The 27,294-nt window shown below is 54.6% G+C and overlaps 1 protein-coding gene across 2 annotated transcripts in view; it reads left to right on the forward strand.

Annotated features, from left to right (window-relative positions):
- The first annotated feature begins 631 nt into the window (after window positions 1-631).
- Lingo1 (leucine rich repeat and Ig domain containing 1) overlaps window positions 632-27,294 on the forward strand; it is a 73,168-nt gene continuing 46,505 nt past the window's right edge. The window contains exons 1-2 of one of the 2 annotated variants that reach the window (XM_076851138.2): window positions 632-771; window positions 13,471-13,556. The gene's annotated coding sequence lies outside the window, so the exon portion shown is untranslated. Of the gene's footprint in view, window positions 772-13,470; window positions 13,557-27,294 lie in introns of those variants that run through there. The other variant, XM_076851135.2, reaches the window with a different exon arrangement.

A 27,294-nucleotide genomic window follows, 5' to 3' on the forward strand; every position in this document is an offset into this window, starting at 1 on the left:
GGATCAGGCCAGTGGGCTCGGCGTCATGGAGGGTGGGGTGGGAGCCGGAGGAACCAGGTTCTGCATCTGCCTCTGCCACCATCCCGCGGGCGACTGTGGGAAAGTCCCCTCCGCTCTCTGGATCTCAGTTTCCTATGCACTGTGGCTGGGAAGGGCACGAGGGTTGGCCGGAGCTATGTTGTCCAGTACCGTAGCCACAGGCCACGTGTGGCTATTGAAATAAAAATGTAAATTAACACAATGAAAGAAAAACTCAGTCAGTCACAGCATTTCAGTACGAGCCCACGGCTGGTGGCGACCGTGGGGGACAGAGAGCACAGGTACAGAACACCCGCCCGGGGGCTGGGCTGGAGCCGGTTCCCAGGGTCCACTCAGCCCTGATGTGCTGCGGTTCTGGATCCCCGTCCTCGTGCCGTTGTGTGGAGCCACCTGGCGCTCGGGGCGCGAATCAAGGCCTAAGGAGTTGGTGGGAGCTGCAGGGACCTGGGGAGGGGGCCTAAGACGCCAGGGCCAGGAACAGATGATGGACTTGCCCGAAGCGTGTCCCCATCCGCCGACTCCCTGGGCCCATGAGCCTTGTCCTTCATGGGGACTCCACTGCTCACTCTCGCGTCCCCTCTTCTCTAGGACCCTGTGGCCATGTCCTGGCTGCCTTGAGTCTGTGGGCTACACGGCCTCCTGCCCACGTCTCCGGCCCAGACCAGCTCCCAAGCCTGCTCTTCTCCCCACCCTCCTGGAGCTTCGGGACAGCAGAGAAGAGCAGCAGTCACGGTAGGTGACCTCCCCAGGCTGCCCACTCCCTGGCTTGAAGGAATGCCTAGGCTTGTTGGTCCCTAGAAGAAGGACCTTTCTAAACACTATCTGTCAGAATCCCTTCAGTTGTAAATAGCAAAAATCAAAACAAAACAAAACAAAAACAACCTATTTTAATAAAATAAAATTATCAGCTCATGTAACCAAAATGATAGGCTGGGCTTCAGGCAGGGCTTGATCCAGTGGTTCATGTGAACGGGATCTGGTTTCTGCCTGCATTCCTTCATGCCTTTTCCTTGGTGATGGCTGATCTGAGTGACATTTGACGTGATATGGTGGAAAGATGTCATTTCCGGGGCATTGTGCTTCTAGGTTTAAATCTGGGGTTGAGGGTGAAGGAAAAAAAAAATCTGCTTCCTTGCTAGAACAGATAAAAGATCAATGGTAGATGTCTTTGGACTTCCTGGCTGTATTTGGATTATCCTGAACCTTTAACTGTGTCCACAAGGCTGGGTCTGGGGTCAGGGTCTACTGACCTTCCCTAACCATGTGATCAGTAAGGAAGAAAGAATGTTTCCAAGGATGTCAGAAGGACTTTTAGGGACCTTCTGACAGGAGAAGGGAGACCTCTTTCCAACTTGGAGAGACAAATAACAAACGATCATGATAGATGGAGTCTGCCCAGGTTGGACAGCTGGCAGCCAGTCCTAGATAGCTATGAACCTGCTGGGTGTGCTTAGACAAATTCCTATGCCTCTCTGAGCTTCAGTTTCCTTACCTGATAATGTCCTTAACTAGCAGGGGTGCTATGGGAACTACCAGAGATGATGTAGGGAAACACCGGCTTCTAGCAGGGACTTAGTGAGTCCTTCTTCCCCCTTCCTACCTCTGTCCCCAGGGAGTTTGGGACATCTCTATTTTCTTCAAATTTAGAAGGTGCTGCCTAGGAAATGTTATGGGTCAGAACCCTTAAGAGCAGAGCCCGAGACAAGGATTTGTGTGTTGTGAGGTTTACTGAGGGCAGGGTCTCAGGGAAAGTCCAGCCTTGGGTCACACCCGAGAGCCACAGAGAAGGGGCTCTGGCACCCTGTACCAGCCAGGCATGGCTGTGGGCCACTGGGGGTCCCTGCATGGCCCAGCTGAGGAAGCCCCGTTTGTGGAGGGCCGTTCTCCAAGGAGGGGGAACGGTGAGCTGCGAGGCTCCACGTCCAGCCCCTGGGGAGGGCTGTTCTGGCTGTCCAGGGGTCTGTCCAAGCCACCAGTTAGCACAAGAGCCTGTGTCCCCGGCCCGGCCAGTCTCCTTTTGCTCCTCCTGCCCCAGCTAGGGACGTCAGCACCTCCTGCCGTGGGGGCCTGGCTGGTGATGGGTGGGTCCCCAGCCCCTTCCCTGGGAGAAGACCCGTCCACATGGGGCCTCTCTTCTCCCCCGTCCCCGCCCTTCTCTCCCGGTAGCTCCTCGTCTCCACTAGCCCTCAGCCCTGCGGTTCCCCGACCTGAGACGCCTTTCCTGGCTCTCTACCCATCCTGTGTTTCTCTTTTGTAATGTTATTGTATTTTTTATACATTTAACTTTATTTATCTTTATGTGGCGCTGAGGATCAAACCCCGGGCCTCCCACATGCTAGGCAAGCGCTCTGCCACTGAGCCACAGCCCCAGACCCCATCCTGTTTTTCAAAGGCCGCTTCAGGTCCCTTCTTTTCCAGGAAGCGCCTGCTCACTATACCAGCCAGTGGTTCTCTCCCCTTCCAGGTAGGAAGACCACGGCTCAGTGTGCCTTTCCTCACAGAGATTCTACTGGTTCCTGCATCAGTGCCGAAGGGTGTGCTCTTTTTGCCTTGACTGCTAGGAGGCTCGTAGACAGTTGGTGGTCCATCTCTGATAAGTGTTCAGAGCGCAGTTGCCCAATAACCTTATCTCTTGTTTTGCCTTCCTTCTTCCGATGTTTTCCTTGTCCTGATTTCTGCTCTTCCTTTTTAGCTTGTGATATAGTTCTCAGTGGCCTCAGAGTCTTTGGGAGGAGGCAGGTCTAAATCACCCAAGAGTGGTGGTGAACAAGACTTTGGGCACCGACTGTAGCCAAATGTGAGGTCTTTGCCTTCCTAGGGCCAGCTGGGGTGGGGGCTCTCCCCGGGCCAGGGTGGGGCCTGTCTCCCAGGAGACACCAACGCCTGACCGTGGTGGTCTGGAACAATGCCCACCCTGCCCTCCGTGGGCTGGGAACCACACTGTTCCGCTCCCAGCCCTCTTCCCTCCTCCCTCCCCGTCTTATCAGAAGCTAATGAAAGAGGCTGGGAAACCCAATCCTCTGGTAATTAAATTTACTTAACGGGTATTCAAGTGGAGTAATGAGAAGTTTAATGCAGTGATTAGATTTTTCTTTAATTAATTAAAATGAGAGCCATGTGTCTTGCCAGCAAACCAACTTGACCCCATGCTTGAGAGCGGCGGGCAGAGGCAGTGGGCTGCTTGGCCAAGTGGGTGGCGGGTCAGGACGACGCTGCCCTGCCCTGGTGTCGCGTCCTCCGGAGTCAGCCTGGCTCTGATGTCCACTCAGGCCAGCCAGCTCCTGTTTCTGAGCCCCACGAGCACCCAGGACTGTCACCCGGGGCCCAAGGATCCACAGTCCCCGACTTTGTCAGACAGGAGGGTCAGCAAGGGGTGCGGGAAAGGAGGAGGACTTCCGGCCCTGGCAGGAGGAGGTAGCTCAGGTGGCACATCTCAGTGCCACCAGCCAGTGGGCACCTTCGCCTGCAGGTTCCCCCAGGCCTGGGTCGGCCCTGATCATCGGGGCTCACAGAGGTGGGGGGGTACGGAAGAAATCTGAGACCACCCACAAAGCACGTCCCCCTCTGGGCTTGGAGATGGGTCCCCCGGAGGCTGGCCAGGCGCTGGTTCCTGGAGGCCCAGGGCAGGTGTGGAGATGTACTTCCTCCTCCAGCTCCTCTGCTGTGGCCAGGCAGTGTCCAGGGCAGAGGGCAGCTGGGAATCCAGCAGAGCTTTCTGGAGGGGACACTCTTGGGTCAGTCAGGGTGAGGGCAGGCAGAGTAGGGACCCAGGAGACAGGCCCTGGCCCTCCAGAGGGGACAGGTTACTTTCAAAGCAGCGGGTAAGCTGGGAGAGTCCTGGGCTTGCACAGTGTGGGTGGGAAATGTCCTTTGTTGAGCTTGACCCTGGCCCCACAGTGGGCCCTGATCCTGGACAGACTGGACCATGGTCCTGGTCCTACGCTGAGCTCTGACCACACCCTAGGCCAGCAGAGGACCAGGTGCTGGGGTGGGAGGAGTGGGTGGTCCTGGCTGACCATCCTGCCAGCTCCGCTGCCTGTGGGCAGGACTGCTGTGCCAGAGCCCGCTCGGAAATGGCCAAGACAAACCAGGCACGGTTCCTGCCCACAGGGCTGGTGGGAGAGACCAAAAAAAAAAAAAAGTTACCAAATAAAACAGAGATAAGAGCACCAAGTGACCAGAGCTCAGGAGGGGGTGGCTCAGGGCACGGTGGCCCGTGGATCTGCATTTAGAGCAGTCCTCGGGAAGCAGGCGGGAGGTGGGGGTGCTGGACGCTGAATCAGGGCCACTGGGGAGTGAGGAGGTGGCACCTTGCAGGACTTGTTGGCCACCCAAGAACTGGCCGTGACCCTCAGGTCATGATGAACCAAGGAACTCGTGAGTCAGGGGTGACCACATGCTGGACACTGGGCTGGTAAGGACAGCGTTCAAGGGAGGCTTGTGTGTCCATTTCACACAGGAGGACACCGAGTGCAGCCCTGGTGGGTGCTGCTGGGCCTGAGGCAGCCAGGCGGGGCTGTCCAGGCTGCACATGGTGTCCCGTGTCCCTTGTCCCGTGTCCCGTGTCCCAGGGAGCTAGCTGAGAGCTGAGGTCTCGCTTCTTGCCCGTCCTTCTCCCCCACCTGGGTGGACACAGCCTGGGCCCTGGCAGGGTCCTGGGAGCCACTCAGGGGAGCCTGGCTGGTCAGACTGGCAGCCAGGGCTGTGGGTGGGGGTCTCCGGCTGCAGCTGGGGTCAGGGTGGGGGAAGTGAGGTGAGCCTTGGCGGGGCAGGGACTGGGCATGGGGCTGAGGGACTGACCCACGAGTGAACGTCTTCTGCTTTCTTCCCTCGGACACCCCACACCCCTTCTCTCATTCCAAGGCTCAGCCCTTTCTGAAGACCTATCTGAAGCCACCCCGCCCCTCCCCCTCCCCCTCCCCCTCCCCTCCCCCTCCCCTCCCCTCCCCCTCCCCTCCCCTCCCCCTCCCCCTCCCCCTCCCCCCTTCCACTCCACGCTGAGGATCTGAGGTCACAGGCTCCGCCTCTCATGTTGTGAGAAGGCAGAGGACCTGGGACCGCATTGTCTGGAGTTGACTTTTCAGCCACATGCCTTGTGTTATTTCCCAGGGACGGGGGACCTGGGGAGGCAGGAGCGCTCTGTACTCAAGTGGGTTCCCCTGGGACCAGCCCTCCCTGGGTTCCAGGTGCTCTGAACCCCTGGCCTTGAAGCTGGGTCACATCCACAGGTGAGGTGGCCAGGCGCGGGAACTAGGCCAGGTCACATTGCTGACTGCAAAGTGGGGCTGCCCAAGTCCCCGGCTCCTGCCTGCCCCTCCATGGCGTGCTGGGTGGCCGGGCAGCTCCCCCCTCTCTCTCTTCAAGGCCCCCCCATCTTCCTCCCCCCCCCACCATCCCCGGCCACTTCCCGCCTTGTCCTGTGCTCTGGACAAAACCAGTGACTCTCAGCATCCCCTCCAGCTGTCCCTGTCCCCTGGAGGGACTCTCCCCTTGTTCCCTCCACCCATGTGCCTTTAGCCTTTTAGTCTGGGCCTTGATGCCTCTATGGACACCCTATCTGCCCGGGCCCCCCAGGGCCGCCCCCTCCTCTGGACCCCATCTGCAGCTTCCTGCCTGCCCCCTCTTAGATCCGGCCTCTGTGCAGACTTGAGGTCAGGGGAGTATTTTTGCCCCCATCTCCTGGCCAGTCACTCCCAGGGCTTGACACACAGTAAGTGCTCAGCAGGTAACTGGAGTCCTCTACAAACCGTCCCTTCCCTTGCCCACTGCTGCTCCTCTGCTGTCCTGGGTCCTCTGGCCCCTCACAGGGTTAGTCTCAGCCCTGCCCACCATCCCCAAGGAGACCAGCCCATGTCCCAGTGAGAGGGACGACTTCAGCTCCAGGGACTTCTGTGCCCTCCACTGCCCAGGGCCTTGGGGAAGGTGTGGGGCACACAGGCTCAGAGGCCAGTCTGAGAGCCCAGCAGATGCAGAGGCCTCACCTGTTAAATGAGGGGCTGACAGACCCACCCGAGGGTTGCAGGAGGATCAGGTGAGGCTCATAGCACAGCCCCTGACAGCGTGCACTCCCGAGATGTCACCTGTCACCACTGTCGCCTGAGCAGTGGCCCCACGAAGGCAGGGTGTGTGGTGGTGGCGGTGGAGGGTTCAGAGAAAGTTTCCGGAAGGTGGGGACACAGGAGCAACATGAAAGGTTGAGGCACAGGGGGCAGGAGAGGACATTCCAGGAAGAGGGACAAGCAGGTATTTACTCAAGCAAAACAACAGCAACAACAAACACCTGCCCCAAAGCAGAAGCGTATCCTGTAAAATAGGAAGGTCCCCTTTAGCCCTTACACTGCCCTCTGCCAAGGTCCCGCTATTATTGGTCTGGTGTGTCTCCTTCTAGAACTTTTTATCTGCCTTTACAAACACTGGTTACGTATTTTTTTTTTTTTCTAAATAGGTGGAATTGGATTTTGTAGCATGACCCTACAAGTCCCATTTCTCACTCGCCAGCGTATTGTGGCATCTGTCAATGTCACGACACACAGATCTGCTGTGTTCTTTTTAATCGTTGCCTAATATTCCATTGTTTGAACAGAGTGTAATTTATGTAACTAGTCCCAGGTTGATGGATATTTAGGTTGGCTTCCATTTTTCACTCTTGCAAATGATGCTTCCGTGAGCATCCTTGTAGATATATCTTGCTGACACACGTAGGCATTTCCATAGGATAGATTTCTAGATGTGGAGTTGCCGGGAAAGAGTATGCTTGTTAAATTTTGACAGTTACCGCCATTTTGCTTTTCAAAATGATTGGGCCAGTTTAGACGCCCACCCTTGGTCTCTGAGAGTGACCGTTTCCCCACACTGTCCAGGACATTATCAGTCTGGTTAATTTTTGCCTCTCTAGAAAAATCCCTCTCTGGTTCCGGCACTCAGTTGGCTTCTCTCCGGTGAGGCCGCGCCTCTCTCCCTGCAGTTATTGGTCATCTGTGTTTTTCCTCTGTGAATTGACTGTTCAGATCCTTTGCCCATTTTTCTTTTCTTTTAGCCTTTTCCTTATTGTTATAAAGGAGCTTTTAGTATATCGGGAATTTTAAAACTTTCCCTTGTCCTGTGTGCAGAAGTAGTGTCCCCAGTCGGCCGTTTGTCTTTTTAACTTTGTTTAGGGTACCTTTGGCCATAGCGAAGCTGTAGATCTTTATTTAGTCAAATCTGCCAGAGTTCTCCTCTGGGCTTCTGAGTTCTGCATCTGGCCCGGCTAGACTTCCTGTGAGGGGTTTTTAAGCAGAAGAGGGATGAGGTCAGATCTGTGACTGGGAGAGGTTGTTCCGATTTCCCATGAGTGGCAGTGGGCAGAGGGGGGACAGAGAGCAAGAGGACAGATGCAGTGGAGACCCTTAGGTCTCCGCCGAATGGGGATGGAGCAGGATGGGGCTGTGGGAGAATGGGGGAGAAGATGAGCTTGAGACGGGATCTGGAATTGGCTGACCGTGGATGTGAGGCTGAGGGCGGGAAAGAGGAAGGACCCTGGAGTGATACTCGGGTGTTTGGCTTGGGGATGGCCGAGGCCACCCCACCCCGAGTTGGAGTCAGGACTGGTGCCCAGGGGCACTTACATGTGAGCCCTTACCTGTGCACACACCTGTACGTGCTCCAAGAGCATCTTGGGGATTCTAGAGAGGGTACATCTGTCCTGTGGCTCCATGGAGAGGCGTGTCCACTTCTTGGGGAGTATCTGTACCCGGTAACATAGGAGCCATCGCGCTCTCTGGATCGCTTGCCGTCTCTTTGACCTCTGCTACCTTATGAAGTATGGCTAGACAGACGAGAACCAGATCCAGAGACGTGAAGTAACCTGCTAAGGGTCACAGGGCTGGTCGGTGGCAGAGAAAAGATTTTTTTAGCCACCTTAGATCTAACCCTCCATAGACACGACTCCTGCCGATGGCATCGAGGAGCTTCCTTTCCTTTCCAATGTGACCAACCCAGTGTCATCAAGGACTCTTGGGGACGGTTGCTGGAGCTCTGGTACCTGGGTTTGAGGTGCAGCCGCATTCTTTATGAAGCAAGTCATTTCACACTTCTGGCTTCAGTCTCCCCATTCTGAAAATGGGGACAATCACGACAGTGGCCTCCTAACATGCTGTGGAAGTTAGTCAGTCTGTAGAGAGCCCTTGGCGAGGCGGGGCTTCCTTGGGTGCCACCTGATATCGTGACAGTGGCAGCAATGGCCATGGTGCCCACTCACCTCAGTGTCTCCTCCTCTCCCTACCCCCCATTCGTGCCACCCCATCCCTGGGCCAGCTCCTCCTCTGTTCCTGCAGGAACTTCTTTCACCGTTAGCCTTTGAACCTTTGTCCTGTTTTCAGCCCCAGAGCCTTTGGTGGACACTGAACTAAAGCCCAACCAATCCGCAGGGACCGTTCAGAGGAAACCGGTTCACCTTGCCCTCAGGGACTTCTTCCCCAAGCCGTTCTGCTCGGGCATTTTCCACCAGCCCGTGCACTCATCCACCACTGCCCGCTCCTGAGAACCAGATCAGAAAGCTCCAGTTTAAAACCCCTTCCTCCCTGAGGAGGGTCTCCTGGAGCCAGGGGTCTGAGCTAACCCCAGCTCAGCTGACCCTAATTTAGCCACGAGCCATGCCCAGATCCCTGACCCTGGGACAGTCGTTCTTTCCATCACTGGCCAAGAAAACTGTCCACAGGGAACAAAAGTAGAAAGCAACCAGGTACAGAGGCACACGCCTGTCATCCCCGTGGCTCAGGAGGCGGAGGCAGGAGGATCGCGAGTTCAAAGCCAGCCTCTGCAACTTAGTGAGACCCTGTCCCTAAATAAAATTCACAAAAAGGGCTGGGGATGTGGCTCAGGGGTTAAGCGCCCCTGGGTTCAATCCCCGTACCAAAAAAAAAAAAAAAAAAAAAAAGCGGAAGGCACAGCAGATTCCAGATTCCAGAGCAGGGCTTCTCCTCTTGAGCTTCGCTAAGCAAATCCTGTAGCTTGAGACCCGTGGATGCAAGGTGTCCAAACTGGGTGAGGACCTCGGCCAGGCAACTTCGCCTTCACTCACTTACCACGGTGGCTTCCTCATCCTCTAAATGAGTTCCCAGATAAATAAAGCCTCTTAGGAAAATATCCAGCCATGATTGCCGTTTCCTTGTCTGATTTTGTTTCCAGTTGGGCATCAGCCTCGCCCTTTTAACCAAAACGGAGGTAGAGCCTGTTCATCCTCCCCCACAGCAGTCCCCACCCCAGTGCCTCTGAGAGGGGATTCTTTAAGGTCTCCTTCTAGAAGCCCCTGTCCCCAGGGTCCCACTGGGCCTGCCTTTGTCCCAGGGGCTTCTTCTCTTTTAAGCAAGCACTTCCCCACCTCCACTGAGTGCCCTCCCCAGCCCTCCCAGTGCCCCGCGCACCACAGTTTACAGCTGCCCTGGTCCAAGTGCAACCCCGCGCAGACTTTTGGGTGAACAGAGACAAATAGTGGAATCGGTACCTGGTGCTCACAGGCAAGAAACTTCTCGAGTTTGCCTGGAAAGCCTTCAGGATGGAAGAGTCTTTCTGATGGCCTGGGGGAGCCTGGATTGTACCTGTTTTTTTTGGGGGGGGGCGGGGGGAGTTGGGGTGGGAGAGGTGTATTTCACTGTAGCCAGGATTCACCTCTTGGAAAAAGCAAAACAAATTTATTTCCGGGTGTTTGCAAACATTAAGGGCTTTTCCTGGGTTGCTGCCAGTGCCCCTGTTCTTCTGGGGGGCTGCCTCTTTCCCCTGTCCTCTTCACTACCCCCCGCCCCCCGGAGCACACAACATTGAAAGTGATCATTGCCAAGAAAGTGCCAGGAAGTTCACACAGACATACAGTTAAGCTTGCAGCTCATCATTGTCGCAGCCCCAAGGCCCGTAGGTCCCCCAGTCCCCGCCTGCCCACACTGCCCATCCAGGGCAGATGAGCGGGGGCCCCAGGGCCTTCCTGAGAACTGGTTCCAGACCCAAGACACAGAGAAAGTTCTGAAGAGGCCTCAACCTTTCTAAAGTCAAGCTCAGATCCTTCAATGTAGGCTCAGGTCCCAACTGTCGCGGAGATACCACCCCCTGCCTCAGTTCACACCTCCCTTCTCCACATGGGACGTGTCCGGCTGGCGGATCCCAGCGCAGGGCCTGGAGGCTCCCCCTTGTTCTCTTCAACTGGGGAACGAGATTACTCTATTTCCCCGACACCTCACTTAGCTGGAGGCTCCCACTGGGGCTTAAGTTCAGTCACATAGAAAATCATCCAAACGTGTGTCAAACCAAAGGCAGCACAGATATGTGCCCCCCAGGGGCCAGAGGAGGTGTGGAGGATGGGCAGGGCTGTGCTGTAGTCGGGACCCAATGATGGTTCCCTTCCTCTTTCCTCCATTTCCTTATGAACTCCTGTTCTACGTCCAGTGTGGGAAACGAGAAGACCTCTGGTCCACGCAGTCACTCAGGGCCGTCTTGTAGCTGCTCTACCATCTGGAAATGTGCTCTCGGACTGTGGGTGGGGGTCATGCACTGGCTCTTAAATGCTTTGGCCCAGCGTGAAGCACAGGACTTTGGTTCCCAGACCTTTGGCCAGAGCTTCTCATATGCGAACTGTGGAAGAGCTGAGGAAATATGGAAGGAATATTCTGACATTTAATGCACAGTGAAATAAATTCTCTGGTATCAAGGTTGTTATAGGACCACCGTCAGCACGAGGGTTTCAGAAGAGCCAAAGCCACAGCTTCCTGGTCACTGTCCTCACTGGGGGTGTACAAGTGGCTATTGTAGGCCATATAATGTCCTGAATATGACTACAGACTGTGCCTGCTGAACCCCAGGATCTGAGTGTGGCTCAGCACCTCATTCACTGTGTAACCTTGCTCAAGTGCCTTCTCTCTGCCTCAGTTTTCATCCCTGTATGGGAATATGAATAGCACCTGTCTTTCTTCAGGTGGTTGCAAAGATGTAATGAGTTAGTATTTGCACTGTGCTCAGAATTGCACTGGGCACATGATGGGGTTTATAAATGCCAGCCCTCACCACCACCACTACTGAGTTCCAGATATAGTTCTAGGTGTGGGGAGAATAGACGTCAAGGCTTCTGCTCCCATAGATGGCGGGGGGTGGGGGGGATGGAAGATGAACAGGTGAATAATTACATGAAGGTGACAGTTTCCAATAGTGGTGGTACTAAGGAAAATCAAGCCCATGTTTCTTATCATTTCTTATCATTAGTTATTAGGAAAATATAAATTAAACCACACTGAGGTCCCACTATGTATCATTACAATGACCTTTTAAAAAACTGGTTAGATGACCAGCATAGGATGAATAGATAATGATGAATGGATAAAGAAATCAACAGATGAATAGATAAAGAAAATGTCACACACACACACACACACACACACACACACACACACACGGTAGAATATTACTCAGCCTTAAAGAAGAATGAAATGATGGCATTTGCTGGTAAATGGATGGAACTGGAGACTGTCATGCTAAGTGAAATAAGACGATCCCCCAAATCCAAAGACCAAATGTTCTCTCTGATACGTGGTTGCTGACACACGATGCAGGGAGGGGCAGAGAACAGAAGTTCGTTGGATTAGACAACGGGAAATGAAGGGAAAGGAGGGGGATGGGAATAGGAAAGACAGTAGAATGAATTGGACATAACCTTCCTATGTTCCTCTATGAACACACGGCCAGTGTTAACTCCACATGATGTTCAACCACAAGAATGGGAAGCTATACTCCATATATGTATAATATGCCAAAATACGGTCTACTGTCATGTATAATTCAGAATAAAAAATTTTTAAAAATTGATACCATGAGCCTTGTGGAAGATAGAGAAACTGGACCTTCCTAGTTTGCTGGTGAGAGAATCACACGACTACTTTGGCAAACAGCTTGGCAGTTTTTTACAAAGTTAAAAGGATGCTCACTATACAACTTGGCCATCGACTGCCAGGTACCTACCACAAGAAATAAGAACTTAGTTCAGGCAGAAACCCATCTGTGAATATTTGTACTGGCTTTGTTCATAATCTCCCAAAACTGATAACGATCCAAATGTTCTTCAACTAACTAGTGAATGGATAAACAGTGGAATACTACTCAGCAATTAAAAAAAAAAAAAAAAGAATGAAGTTCTGGCATGAGACAACACAGATAAATCTTGAGTGCCTTGTGCTAAGTGAACAAGCCCTGCTGGAGGCTGCATAGAGATGCCTCCCTTGGTAGACACTGGAAAAGGCGAAAATGCAGGGACAGAAAACAGATCTGTGTTGCCAGGGGCTGGGAGTGGGACGTGACTACAAAAGGACAGCCCTTGGGATTTGGGGACCTGATAGAATCGTTCTATGCCTTGATGGAGGTGGTGCTGACCTGACTGCAGGCAGCTGTTGAAGCTCATCGAACTGCACACTAGAAAGGGTGGACCTTACTGTGCGTGAACTACACCTCAGTCAGCCTGCCCGGAGGAAAGCTCACCGTGGGACTGTTGAAACAGGGACATGATAAGTAATGGAGGCAGGCAGTGGGTCACGGAGGACCCCCATCCTCTGTGGTCAGGGGGCGCTTTCTGACGAGGTGCCTGGATTAAGGCCTGGCCTAAGAGAAGCCAGGCAGAGGACAGCAGGGGGCAGGGGCCTTATGGCCAGAGTCGAGTGAGCAGGAAGAGAGGGTGGGAGACGGGTCTGTGTGCAGTGGCTAGCGCCCTGCAGGTCAGGTGAAGGGACTTCTTCTGGGCATGGCAAATGGCCAAGGGGGTGTGCAGGGTGAATGAAGCATGGGTGTGGGTGGGATGGTCCAGGAAGAGAGAGAAGGGAGACAGTGGCTGTGCTAGGAGTGATGTGACCATGTCTAGGAGTGATGAGGGGTGCCCTGCACCATGAGGAATTTCCCCAGGAGGGGTGCCAGTCAAGGGCTGAAGCAGGAGGGCTGGTAGGGGTGCAGCTGGGGTCCTGAGGGTGTTGTGGGTGGTGAGGCAGAAGCCAGACATCCTGGGGGCTGAGGACATGTACCCGAAGCTTCCAAAGGCAGGGGACAGACTTGATAGTCTGCAGTGCGGACCTCAAGAGAGGACAAGGGGAGGCTGTTCTGTGAGTCCGTGTGACCAGAATGGGCAGGAGTGGGGCTGGCCTGTGGCAGGTGTTGAGAGACGGGGAAAAGGGAGGAATTTGGACAAGTGGACAGGGCCTTGCGTGCCAGGTCAGGGGTTTGATGCTCCTGGGCTCTGTCTGGTCAGGGCTGGTTGCTCCAGGTGCTGAGGGAGTAGGAAAGAGGCTGGGGCTGAGAGGCCGTGCTGCGGTGGTGGCAGTGCTGAGCCGCGCTGGCTAGGCCGTGGGATTGAGCTGGCAACCTGTGCTGAGATGGGGCCCCCGGGTGACAGGAAGCCATTTATTGCACTAACCTTCTTGCTCTTCCCCACAGTGCATGCTGGGACCGCGAAGGACAGGTTGCTGCTCCCCAGGCCCCCAGAGGCCGGTCTGTTTGCCTCCAGGCACCATCTGACCCAGGTAGGGTGAGATCCAGGTGGGCTCTTCATGCCTCGCGCCTCTACGGGGTGGGAGGGCTCAGAGCATAAGGATCATGCTGGCCCTCTGAATGAGCCCCGGCCAGGGGCAATGGCGGGGGGACACAGTGTGGGGTCTGAAGGCCCCTGAAGCAAAGGGACCCCTGGGAGGCGCTTCCCACCTCTGAGAAGGTGGGCCAAGCCTGCAGCCATCTGTCCTCGCCAGCTGCATCCCGGGGCACGGAGGGGACGCATCGCTCCTGCGGCCCACTTAGGCTCTTCACACGCTCCGTGTCTGGCTGCTTGGGATCTGTTGCACGACCCACATCTGCCAAGTACTTTGGCTGTAGGAGGTTTTGCATCCGGGTTCCCCCGCGCTGCTCTCACTCCGGCTTTTCGCTGCCCTGCGTCACGGTGCCTGGCAGCTCCTGCTCTGGAAGTTCCCACTCTCTGTGGTACTCCTCCCGGAGGGGATGCTCCTCCCTGCACCGGGAACCGGCCGGCCATCTCCGCTTCTGGTCCCTTGTTCCTGGGCATCCCAGCTGATGGCTCTCTTTTGGGTTCATTGTCCCCCCAAGGGATGGAGTGGGGATTGGGGTGGCCAGAGAAAGGTACAGATGTGCAGTTGACTTTGAACTTCAGACAGACAACCAATCACGTGCTTGTGTAACCATGTCCCAAATATTGCATGGCACATACAGTTCTGTTTGCTAAATCTGGCAATCCCAGTGGGGGCCGGACCTCCAGTCTCCTTCCTCAACTGGCCAGTTCTCTCCTGGATCCGCTAGGCCTCCTCAGATCCGCCACCTCCAGTGCCTGTGGCAGGTGTGCTGGAGCCAGGTGTGGCCAGGCCTGCTCAGGCCCTCATCAATGGGCACTTCTGTGTGCCCCAGGTTCAACAGGCTGTCCCCAGGGCTGGTGGGGGCAGCGGCCTTGGCCTCAGGAGTGGGATAGAGTTCCTTGTCCCTCTCTGGCCATCCAGGCTGCAGAGGTCATGGGGTGGGGTGGGCGGGGCCTTGGTGCTGTGAGGCAGGGGTGGAGCTGGACGGGATCAGGAGTGGAACGTCTGTGGGTTTGGAACTCAGAGTGCTTTGGCTTGGTGAGGTGGGGAGAGGCCACACAGACGAGGCAGGGCCCCAACGTGGAGCGTGGAATGTCCCCCCGCAGGGCCAGAGAAGGTGTTTTCTCCCCAAACAGAATCATTTTTCTGGAGACTAAAGTAATATGTTCTCCATATGTTATTAATCTACCAACCTACCTACCTGTCTGCCTACTTGTCTACCTACCTAACCTGCCTATCTACACCCTAACCTACCTACAAACCTAGATAACCTGCCTATCTACCAACTTAACCTATCCGACTAACTAACCTACCTACCTATATACCTACTTGCTTAACCTGCCTATCTACTTAACTACCTAACCTACCTATCTACCTACCTGTATAACCACCTGTCTACCCACCTGACCTACCTATCTACATCCTTCCCTGACCTGCCTAACTTACCTACCTGGAAGACTCTAAAAGCGTACAATTGGAAACCTTCCCATAATCCTTTCCCCCAAGGGCTAACTAACCACTACTAACTACTTAGATATATATTCTTCCAGACTTCCCCCTTGGCACTTATAAACACGTTCACAGGGGAAACCCCGGCTCGTGCTAGTCCCTCCACTCCACCACTTGATTTTCCCCTGAACAGCGGGTTGCGTGGACCTTCAGCCTTGTCCAGAGTTCTTCCCTCTCCTTCTCTATGTCTTGGGTGGATGGTCTGTAAATTCTTCATCAATTATTCATCCCGTCAGAGGCCATCTAGGCTGTTTCCAGCAGTTGGCTATTTATAACGCTCACCGAGGGAACCTCTGAGTCTGAGCATCTGTGGGTCCTTCATGTTTCCGGAAGTGGTCTGCCTGGGTCAGAGGTCATGTGCGTTTCCACATTTGATCTGCTCTGTACGGCCAGATAAGCTCCAGAAGGCTGTGCTGGCTTAGGCTCCCACTGTGCAAGGGTTATTTGCCCTTGCCAACATGGACGTCACCAGCCACTTAAGTCCCTGCCAATCTGATGAGTAAAAATACTTTTACTTTACATTTCTTTGATCATTAAAGAGAGGATCACAGAGCACTGTCGTGTGGGCTTTGGGACTCTTTCTATTTCTTCATTTGTCAGTTGCCAGTTCCTGTCGGGTCCTCTACTCATTTTTCATTGCATGTGTCCGTTCATTCAGTAAATATTTATTGAGCACCTACTATGTGTTGGACAGTGATTGGGTTAGGAACCTCACAGTGTACAAAACTGACACACACACAAAAAACGCCTGTTCCATGGAACTTCTGCGCTAGTGGAGGGGAGACAGCCAAGGAAGAAGAGATAAGTATGTGAAACACACTGCGCATGTGAGAGCTGAGCGCTAGGAAAGGGGGAAAAGCCGGGGGATGGGAAACTTGGATGTGGTGGTGGGGAAGTCCTCACTGGGAAGTGGCATTGAAGAGAGGGCTGTCAGATGTCTGAGAGAAGCGTGTCCCAGACTGAGGGAACAGTGTGCTTGAGGACCCTGAGTCGAGAGGGCCTGGGCTGGGGGGGCATCAATCCCCATTATCCAGCCCTGCCTCACCCCCGTGGAGAGGCCCCTGTGGCTGCGACAGGTGAACGTGGGAGACTGGGCGTGGCCAGGAAGGGATCTAGAGTGGGATCAGCAGGGCCTTGTGGACCACCCAGAAGACTTTGGCTTTTGCTCAGAAGGCGGTGAGGAGCCACGGAGGGTTCTGAATTGCATTTTGCCCAGATCCCCTGGCAGATCAGTCAGGGGGCTGTTGGTTGCCATGCTCCAGGGAGCACATGGTGGGGACTGGGACCAGGGGTCTGGGTGGAGGTGGGGACGACTGGGCAGATTCCAAGGGCAGGTTCCAGGTAAAGGCAATGGGACCTGCTGGGAGATTGGCTGAGGTGGTGTCTGGGAGACAGACGGGAGCTGAGGATGACTTCTAGAGTTCTGGCCCGTACAGGTTGCGAATCCTTCTCTGAAATGTTCGGGACCAAAAGTGTTTTGGATTTCTGATTTTTTTCAGATTTGGGGAATATTTGCATATAATGAGATATCTTGGGGATGGGGCCCAAGTCTAAGCATGAAGTTCATTCATGTTTTATAGGCTCCGTATCCACATAGCCTGAAGGTAGTTTCACATAATACTTTTAATGTGTTTTGAGCATTAAATGAAGTTTCAGTGTGTGAACTTTTTCACTTGGAGTAGCATTTCAGTGCTCAAAAAGTTTTGGATTTTGGAGCATTTCAGATTTTGGAGATTCTGATTCTGAACTTGTAGGGTGAGGTGCCACTAGCAGAGATAGGGAACTGTGGAAGAGAGCGGGCTGCGTGGGCAGAGCGAGCCCATCTGTGGATAGGAGCAGCTGTGCGATGTGTGGAGCCCAGAGCAAAATGGCCATGGGTGGCCCTTTGTTTAAAAAAAAAAAAATTCAGAATTTCAAAGTAGAGAATTACATCAGGCCTGGGCCCATGTTGCACACCATGATTTAGCCCTGCCTGGGCGTGCTCAGGGGGAGATGCCAGCAGACCTCTATACAGAACTGTGGAGTGGACACGTGGACATAAAGACTGCAGTTCAGGGGACGGGTTTTCAACTAGAGATACAAACTTAGGGTCATCAGCTTGAATATAGTATTTAAAGCCATGAGATTGGATGAGAGCATTGAAGGAGTGAATGTAGATCAAAAAGAGAGAGAGAGAGAGAGAAGGACCAGAACCCTAGGTCACGTATGACTGCACATACGTCGTGACACTACATGGTGTATGACCAGAGAAATGAAAAGTCGTGCTGCATCTGTGTACAGTGAATCAAAGTGCATTCTGCTATCATATACACCTAATTAAAATAAATTAATAAATGAATTTTTAAAAGAGAGAGAGAGAGAGAGAAAGACCAGAGACCCAGACCTGGGAGCTCCATCAGCTAGAGGTTGGGAAACAGGAGGAACAGAAAAGGGGGTGGTGAGAACAGGCAGGAGTGATGGACTGGAAGCCACAAGCAAGGTATATTTCAAGCATGTCACATGGGCTGAGAGAGGTTGCAGGGTGCAGATGAGAATTGATCCTTGCATTAGTAACACAGAGGTCACAGGTGGCCTTAGTTTCAGTGATGTGGCGGGGAAGCATTGAAATGTATCTTATTGATTTGTAAGAGCAAATTGATGCATAAGAGGTTAAAGGATTTAACTCCTTGTTACGTGTTGCTAACAGTTATTTACAGGTTTGATTTTTGTGCTTTTTTTTTTCTTTTAATTTTATTTTTTTAACTCGTCGAAAGTTCAAAATTCTTCTGGTGGTTCAAATCTGAAACTCTTTTTCTTTAGAGTTTCTGATCTAACCACTCGATTTTTAAAAAAATGTCCTATATTGTTTTCTAGTTGTTTAGAAGATTTAAAAGTATTGAAATCTCTATTTCTCCTGGAATAGGCTGGTGTGTGTGGCTTGAGGTAGGGATCCAAACGCCCAGCCAGTCCTTGCGATGGTATTTGTTAAGTGTTCTCTCCTTGCTGAACTAGAGCGCCATGCCTGCTGACTGCTAAGTGTCCCCATTGGCTCATGTCTGTCCAGACCTCCCTGTTCAATTCCATTGATCTTTGCCTGGGGAGAGATTTAGGAAGTGAGAGGATAGACTCAGTGATTGACCAGGCACAGCGGGAGGAGGCAGGAGGAATGGAAAGAGTTACCCACACTGTGGGAGAGGCAGAGGGAAACTGGGGGATGGGAGGGCTCGCATGTATCTCAGGGCTCCTGTGTGCTGGGCACAGGGGGCTTTACTGGTCAGCTTGTCGGTTTGCACCTCAATTCTGCAAGGTTGGCATTCCATTTCCCCTTCTGCACACAAGGAGAGTGAGATTCGGGAAGGTTTCATTTCTTGTCCAATGGCATCACCTCACTGGTGTGGCGCTGAGACTGGAAGGCTTTGGCTCCCACGCCTGCATTTGTCCTCCTCAGGGAAGGGGGTGGTGAGGAGCAGGGCTCAGTAAGATTGAAGGGGCCACAGGCACAAACTCCCCATACACGCCACTTGCATCCCTGCCTGCCATTTGGCTGGGTCTTGAAGGTTTTCCCATTTCCAAAAGTAACCTGTTAAAACCAAAATACTCCTGGCAGAGAAGCTAACATGTTAATTATCAGTTAACACCTCTGCAGGGCTTAGCAGACAGCCAGCTGAGGACACTGGGTGGGGGCCGGTGTGATGTGCATCTGGGTCAGGAAAGGCCTGAGGGAGGGTGGGGTGGAAGGGAAGGGGCAGACACCCAGCAATTCACAGCTTCCCCTGGCCCCGTGGAGAGAGGGAGGTGGTGCTGGGCCAGGAAGGAAGTGGGAGTCTCTCTGAGGAGACCAGTAGCCTGGGTTCAGGGAGGGAGCTGGCATCCATTAGACACCCCCGGTGTCGGGTACCAGAGAAGTCGTGTCGGGTCCTGGTCTAAGAAAGGTCAGAAAACCAGCTGCCCATGAGCCACCCTGGGCCCAGCTGCTAGCAGTCACTCAGAGGTGACACCCACAGACCAGATCTGTCACCCTTCCCTGAACAGGAAAAGAGCTAATGAGGCATCGGAAGCCTCCTCTAGTTCTCCGAGAGCCAGTCCACCCTGTCAGGGTTGAGGCTTAGTCTGTCACCATGGTCAGGTTCAAGGTTCAGCGCAGGCACAGGATTAGAGCTCAGTCTGACCTTGGAGGTCATCCAAGAGGGTGGCTGAACTAAGATGGCGGAGGCCCAGGTGAGTGCCCGGTGGCTACCGTCTCCCACCCTGCTGCTGCTTCCCACGCGGCTGCAGAGGATACTGGGGGTGTCTGTGCTGGGGCTTCTCTCCTTCCTTTCTTTGCTCAGAAGCACTGAGCTGTGCCTTTGGGGGCTGGCATGTGTCTAAAGGTGACCAGCTGCCCACTGTTGGACTCTGGCTTAGCCTTCCTGGGACCAAAAGCAGTCCCCCACTTCCCCTCACCACCCCTGCCCCTCCCCTGCCAGTCAGACCCTTGACAAGACACCAGACACCTTGCTTCCGGCTTGAGACTGGGTGACCCTGCAGCCAGCACACCTCCGGCCATTCCTGCATCCTGGTCAAGATGACCTCCCAAAGGGTGCGGAGCTCACTGAGGAGGGAGCCCTGAGGGAGGGGGCAGCGAGCAATGAAGCAAGACCTCAAGGAGCAGAGGAAAGTGCTGCGCGTGAGGCTGGAGGTGGGACTGGCAGACAGGACCTGGGCTGGAGGTTGGGGCCATACCCAGCAGGTGGTTTGATTCAGAGGCCCCAGGCATTTGGGGAATCCCAAAACTGGAAGCCATGGCAGGACTGTCTGCCTTCCTGTTCACCTTCCTCCGCCCACCAGGGCTGGCCGCTGGCTGCCCTAAGTCATACTGCATCAGACAGCCTAGTTTCTCTTCCCAGTTGTGCCTCCAGCTTTCCACAGGACCTTACGACAAGTGACCTTGAACCTGGACCTCAGTGGCCTCATCTCACTCTCACATGGGCTGAGCCGGCCTGAGGGAGTTTGCCAAGTGTGCAATGTGGCCCTGGTAGCGTGTTGTTGTGGTCACTGCTGTGGCTCAAGGACCTGCTCTGGGGACACAGCTGGCCTCAGGAAGGCCAGCTCTAGGAGCTCCCATTCTTGTGAGGCAGATAAACATGTAAACCACAGGTTAAAAAATAGAGGGTTCAGGCAGGCATATGGCTGGTGGATATTTTTTGTTCCATTTTGAACTATTTGGGTTTTAAAAAATTGAGACACAATTTACATGCCACAAAACTCACCATCTTAAAATGTACAATCCAGTGATTTTAGTTTATTCACAAGATTGTGCAACCATTGCCACTAGCTAATTCCAGAGCACTGTCATCACCCAGAAGGAAACCCTGTCCCCAGGAGCAGTGACTGCCATTTTCTCCCGCCCAGGCCCCAGCTGCCACTACTGAACTTTCCTCCTTTTGGATTTGCCTGTTCTAGACATTTCATATAAATGGGGTCAAATCACATGCAACCTTTTATGCCTGGCTTCTATCACCTAGCGTAATAGTTTTTAAAAATATTTTGAGTTGTAGATGGACACAATACCTTTCTTTCTCTCTCTTTCTCTCTCTCTCTCTCTCTCTCTCTCTCTCTCTTTCTTTCTTTTATTTTTATGTGGTACTGAGGATCAAACCAGTGCCTCACTAATGCTAGGAAAATGCTCTACCACTGAGCCTTGGCTCCAGCCCCGATAAATAGTTTTAAGGTTCATCTTTGTTGTAGTATATAACAGTACTTTGCTCCTTCCCCCGCCCCCCAGTACTGGGGATTGGATCTAAAGGTACTTGATCACTGAGCTTCCTCCCCAGCCCTTTTAATTAATTTATTTTTTATTTTGAGACACCATCTCGCCACATTTCCTATGCTGGCCTCCAATTTGGGATCCTCCTGCCTCAGCCTCCTGAGTTACTGGGATTATCAGTGTGCACCCCCTCAACTAGTTACTTTGTTCCTTTTTATGACTGAATAATAATCATTGTAGGGTACACCACATGTATTTATCCATTCATTCATGAACCTTCTGATAGTTTTGACTTTGGGCTTCTTTGAGTACTGCTGCTGTGAATGTTTGTGGGCCAGTGTTTCTGTGAACCTGTGTTTTCAGTTCTGTGGGGCCTGTTCCAAGGAAAAGACTTGCTGGGTCAGTGCATTAGCCAAGGTGCTGCTCTGCAGTTCTCAAATCCTGCCCCCCCCTCCCCCGCCTTTGTCCTTGTTCCTGTGCATTTCCTCCAGGACCCCTGTAAGAGTCTGAGCTTTCAGCCTTGATTGCTGTTCAGAACCTAAGGGTGCTCCTCACCTGGAGGATGACTCCTCTGGAGGGCTCCCTGGAGGGGTGCCACCTGAGCTTAGCCTGCATGGACACTTTCTAGGCAGAGAGCTTCTGGGGGTGGGGATCAGGCTCCTCAGGGACCAATGGAAGTGTCCTCCCTCCCTTCCTCTGGCATGGCCTGTCCCCCTACCTCTCTCTCTCTTTATCCCCCACCCCCACTCTCACCCCTTGTCTTTACTCTGGAACTACAGTTTGGCTGGCTGGAAAGATTGGGAAGGAGAAGGAAGAGGAGGTGGGGGCAAAAGGAGGGGAGACTTTCACCCTTCCTCAGCGGGGAACTGGCAGAGAACCTAGGACAGAAGTGACCCTAAGCTAGGACACTCACTCCAGGTCCCATCAGTCTTCCTCCCTCTGCGCCCGGTGGGGGTAGGTGAGAGATGGGACAGGCCTCGCCAAGCACCACCAAGCCTGCGGCAGAGGCAGAGCGAGTGATGGCGGGACGCTGCGGCATGCCCCCGGGTTTCTGCTCGGCTACCTAATGGGTAATTACACCCTGACATGCACAGAGGCCAAGAAGGGATTTTCTGTGAAGCAAAATCTCCCGTGAAATATTCAGGCCACGCTGGGCTTCTCTTCCCAGCCAGTCTAATCGCTGCTGCCTGGCTTGGCCACGACTTGAGAGGCCACATGTGCCTGAAGGCTACATGGGGCTTTTTATTTCCTTCTCAGCAGAGAGAGGTTCCCAAGGAAGAACCGGGCTTTGGGCTTTAGATGCTGTGTGTGCGCATGCGTGAGAGACACACCGACACCACATTCACGTGTGCTTCCGCCCCTGTGTTTGGGGCTGTGCTTGCCTCGTTCTGGTCTGCACACCTGGACGTGGGGTCCTGAGTGTGCCTCCGCCTGGGATCGCCCGGCATTCAATGCGCATGCTCCTTGGGCCAGGTCTGAAGGTGCTCCTCAGCTGTGCCCCTGGTCCCAGATGTGGTGTGGGTCTCCCTGGGTGTGAGTTCAGCCTGTGATGGGCCTTTCACGCCGCGGGTGGCTGTGACTCAGAACCCTGGCAAGTCCTTGTGGGCTCGGGGGCACCAGAAGGCGCCTGACCTTCTGCACAGCCGAGCCAGCCGGCCTCCCTGTCCTGTGTGTTTGATTCCCACCACATTCTGAGTGCCTGTGGCCTCGGAAGAGCAGATGTTTGCTTCTGAGAGTTCACTGAGCTGGGAGATGTCTACCCCTTTATTGGTGCCCCCAGTTTCGTAGCTACTCCCCCGGTCTTCTCCAGTCCAGAAAGCTGCTACTTTGGCCTGACCACCCTTGCACGGGCCTCTCATTTGCTCTTTCACGTTGCAGGACTAGAATGATTGTACCTATTTGACAGAAGGTGAAAGTGAGGCCCAGAGAAGCCAAGAGATGTGGCTGAGGTCTGTGGAGCCCCAGGGCAGGGAGCACGATCACTAGTCCCCTCTTTGCCCTCAGCCCCAGCCCTGGGCCCTGGTGGAGGGTGTCCCTTCTGCACAGAGCTCTCCTCCCCTCTGGCATCACTCAGCGGTGTCCTGGAGAGATGGCCCCAGGGTTCTTTTCATCTCCAAATAAACAGACAGGGACAGAGGAGGCAATAATAGTGACGTCCATCACTGATATTTCCTTATTGTGGCTGTAATTAGCAATTTTTCCACGGCTAAGGCCCAATCTGGCAGACAAGTGGGAGAGTTCTGGCTTATTAATGTCACCCATTAATGTCACACTGACAAGGCTGATGGTGGGGGGCTTAAGTAGGGAGAAAGCGAAGCAGAGGGCCAAGCGAGAGAAAGCAGACCCCCTTCACCCTGACGCCCGCTCCTCCACGGGGCACTTGCATGCCTAGAACATAGCCCACCGGAAGACCCTTCGTCCCATCCGTTCCCCACACGGCCCCTCCCCTCCCTATTCTACCAGGATGGCTTGGCTTGAAGAGCCGCTTCCACAGCTCTCAGCCAGGGCACCCACATCCTGGGGAGGTGGCGTGGACGGCCTCCCAGGTCACTGGAGGTGAGAGCGTTCCCCAGCCTCTGCCCTCCTCCTCCAGCAGGGAGGATGCCCCCCCCCTTGGTCCCTGCCACACTCAGATCTGCACCCCCTTCCCATGGGGCACTGCACAAGGCCCCCGTCCATGTGCTCTTACAAGCATAAGGGCTGCGGTCAGTGCTTCCAGACTTGGCCTTGTCCATCCTTGTCCATCCATCTCAGGGTCCCCAGGGAATCCTTGGGCCATTGTCCTCTCCCCCAACCATTCTGCCTGCCTCTGTGCTCCTCCCCCTGGCTGGGTGGGATCCCTGGGTATGTGAGCAGAGGAAGCCACGCCAGGCAGCAGCCAGGCTGGTGGAGCTGCTGGCCCTCGCCATCCTCCCGCCTGCTTTGCTGCCAGCCCGCCTACTGCCACAGGCCCAGCCAGGAGCTGCTCTGAATGAAGGATGAAACAAACAACAGGGGCACCTTTGGCTTCTTGAAGGCTTTTTGTGTCCCAGGCCCTGTTGAAAGTATCTTGGGAGGCTGAGGCAAGAGATCAAAAGTTCAAAGCCAAGGAGATTAAGTGAGCTACTGTAGATCACAAGCCAAGTGGTGGGTGACATGAACCAGGCTGCATGGATCCCAAGTTCTCCACTGCCCTCCTTGGCCTCCAGCATTAGCCCCTCCATCCTTTCCTCCACCTGCACCTATTCTCTGTGAGCTCCCTGGGACAGGTGACTGTGCCCCAGCTCCAGCCCAATCCTAGCCCCTCAGCAGGCACTGAGTCCAGAATCAGCAAATGAGGGTAGTGGTGACAGCAACACACTGAGCTCTGCGTCACCAAGCTTCCTGGTCCCCTCCTGTGTTCTCTGGTGTGATCGACTGTCCCCAGGAGCACTGCACACTTCCTGAAAGCCAGTTGTCCCTCACAAAGTGTACACCTACCATGCCATTTGCTGAACTAGGGGCCGGCCTGTAACTGCAGGGCCACGGAGACCAAGGGAGCAAAGTTGTGACTCAGCTCGAAGCTGGGTCTGAGCAGGGATGTCCTGGTGTCCGCATCACTGATTCCTTCAGCGACACTTGCTGGATGCTGCATGCACTGTGGAGGGTCTGTGGACATAAGCAGGTCCCGGCCCTTCCCGCAGGGAGCCCAGAGTCTACTCAGGAAGGAAGCCTGACCAGCACAAGGCGAAGTGGCCAGCAGGCAGTGCTCGAGAACCATGTGAGGACAGGTGGAGGGCAGCAGGCGGCTGCCCAGGGGTAGCATTGGAACAGACTCACTGCAGAAGAGGAGGCGTGTTCAGGCTGATGGAGAGGGACAAGTGCCACAGGCAGAGGAAACAGCCTGTGCAAAGGTCCTGAGTCTGACAGCAGGGCTGGAACCCGCTGCAGGGTCGCCTCCAGGTTGCTCCTTTCCTGCCACAGATCGACTGAGCAGTGGGCAGATCAGCACTGGTGGGTGGGCAGCATTCCCCAGCATGGTGACCAAGCAGGCCGGCCATGGAGGGAATGTATAAGGACAAGGGATGCCCTGCTCAGCTGGGGGCTGCCATGGGCTCAGGAAGCAGATGCACTGGGCTAGGGCTGGCTGGGAGGACAGCATGACTGTGGCTGCCTCTGTCTGTGTGGGGCCCCAGCTCCTGGAGCAGCTCCTCCAGCAGGCAGAATGAAGACGGAGGCCCAGACAGGGCGGAGTTGCACAAGCAGTGGGTGAACACAAGGAACCCCTCTTATGGTCAGTAGGATGATGAGGTCCTCAGCAAGGACCTCAGGGTTCAGGACAGAGCTGGGGTGTCCAGTCTGTGTGGACTGGTGCGGAACAGGCCCCGCTGGAGAGAGTGCAGCACCCCAGCCCCCGGGGCAGAGGCCCACAAGGAGCGTGAGATGGGGACAGAGGAGGGGCTTCCTCTGTAGTCTTACCTCCAGGAAGGGATCTAAGGATCTGATGTGGACGCCCAGTGGCTGATCTTGGGGAACCTCTCGCTCACACATCCATGAGCCCCAAGTAGCCCAAGGGGGACTGAGCACACGGTTGCCACTATGGGCCATCCGTGCTCCTGTGTGTAGAGGTGCGCCTCTATGCGGGTCTCTGTGTGGAGGGTGTCCTGGTGTGTCCAGCTGGGTCCACATAGCTGAAGTGCGCCCCTGGCAGTAGGATTCGTGTGTGTGCCCAAGAGCTGGTCACAGCCAGCAGCCCATAGGCACACACACTTCTCCGTCCACCTAAGCCAGTGGCTCCAGAACCTGCTGCTCTTGGGCCAGAGTCCCGCTGTCCCCGGTCTCTCATGGGATCTTCCCTGAAGTCTGGCCTTCCAGGGACAGGTCTAGCCAACTTCTGGGGAGCTGGGCTCCTGGTGGGAAGCACTCTGGGTAGAGGTGGACACCAAGGTGACAGTTTAGGCTGGGAGGGCCTTCCAGATCTTTTTGTGCTTGTCCCCTTCCCACTCAGCCCATGTATCTGGCATGAGATTCTGGCAGGTGAGTACCCTCCCAACCCCACCACTTGTATAGTCCCATGATGGGGAGCTCGCTGCCTTCCAGAACAGCTCCAGGAGAACCTGCGAGATGCTGCCCAGAGAGGAGACGTCAGGAAGGCCGGAGGTGGGGTCAGGGCTGGGCCACAATCCCCTGACCATCCAGAGCCTGGGACCCATTCGGCAGCCAAACCCGGGGTTCCAGCTCCCAGTAGCAAGGCTAGACCTGGTCCAGGGCCTTTCACCTTCTTGTCAAGAGCATATTTCTGCTATTAGTGACAGTGGCCAGGGATTTGGGAGGATTTTGCTCTCATTTCCCAGAGCTTTCAGCAAGCCTCCTCCCTCCCCCTCTCTGCCTGCCAGGACTGAGAAAACACACACACACACACACACACACACACACTCACACACACACGCGCGCGTATGTACGCATGCACGCACACTGCTCCTGTGTGGCAGGAGAGAGAATCTGGGTCACCCTCCCAGGGAGGGCTCCTGGCCTCTCCCCACCTTCCCAGCAGATGTTCTGTGTTGTGAACTCCAGCTGTGGTCTGAGGGCCGAAGCTGACCCCAGTCCTGCGGGAGACACCTTGCAGTGGGATCCCAGGCTTGCCCCACCTAGCCCCGCTTGGGCCTCCCCATTTGGTGATCTCACTCTAGGGGCCTGAGCATCACCCCTGGGTGAGGTTCCAGGGCTTGTGGGTCATTTTTTGCCACCCTGAGCAGGTTACATGGAGAGCGACAGAACCCTGTCCCCCCACCCCACGACCCCCTTTCAGCTTCAGCCGCTGGGGCTTGGGGAATGAGGGGCAGAGGCCTGTATCTCCTCCACAGAGGCCTGTGTCCCTGGAGCTGGGGCCATGCAGTAGCAGCACCCTGCAGAGGAAACCCCTGGCTGCAGAGGAGGACCCTGGGATTGGCATTTCAGGCAGGGTGGCAGGGGGTGGGGTCTGGAGAGCATGCGTCAGCCAGGGAAGGGGCTCCTGAGAGGGGGAGCAGAGAGACACTAGCCACGTCTCTGCTGTTTCAGGGTGGAGCTTGGCGTGGGGGCTTGGTTCCACCCTGAATGGTCAGGTGAGCCCCAAGTGCAGGGCGGGATTCCACCCCACAGTGAGCCCAGGGAGACTCAGTGGGCCAGGGGTCAGAGGGAGGAATGGTGTTTCCTGTGGGATCCAGGCCTGTTGAGCTGGGAAAAGTAGACCCTGGGGAATTACTGTGGTGTAAGCCACCCGGGACTCTGAAAGCCTCTGCACCCATCACCGCATCCTTCTTACCCACCTGGGCTCACTGTTCTCGGGGGACCGGTACATATTCCTTCTACCAGGGCATCCTGGTGTCAAGAATGTTTGTTGAGTGAAAAAACATAGGCAATTGATTTGATAAGTTAGAATTAAGAAAGGAGCTCCTGATACCAGTGGCCCAGGACTTAATGTTTATGGAGGTGAGTCCATAGGCC

This window comes from Callospermophilus lateralis, chromosome 3 (genome assembly GCF_048772815.1).
Source record: "Callospermophilus lateralis isolate mCalLat2 chromosome 3, mCalLat2.hap1, whole genome shotgun sequence".
Lineage (NCBI taxonomy): Eukaryota > Metazoa > Chordata > Mammalia > Rodentia > Sciuridae > Callospermophilus > Callospermophilus lateralis.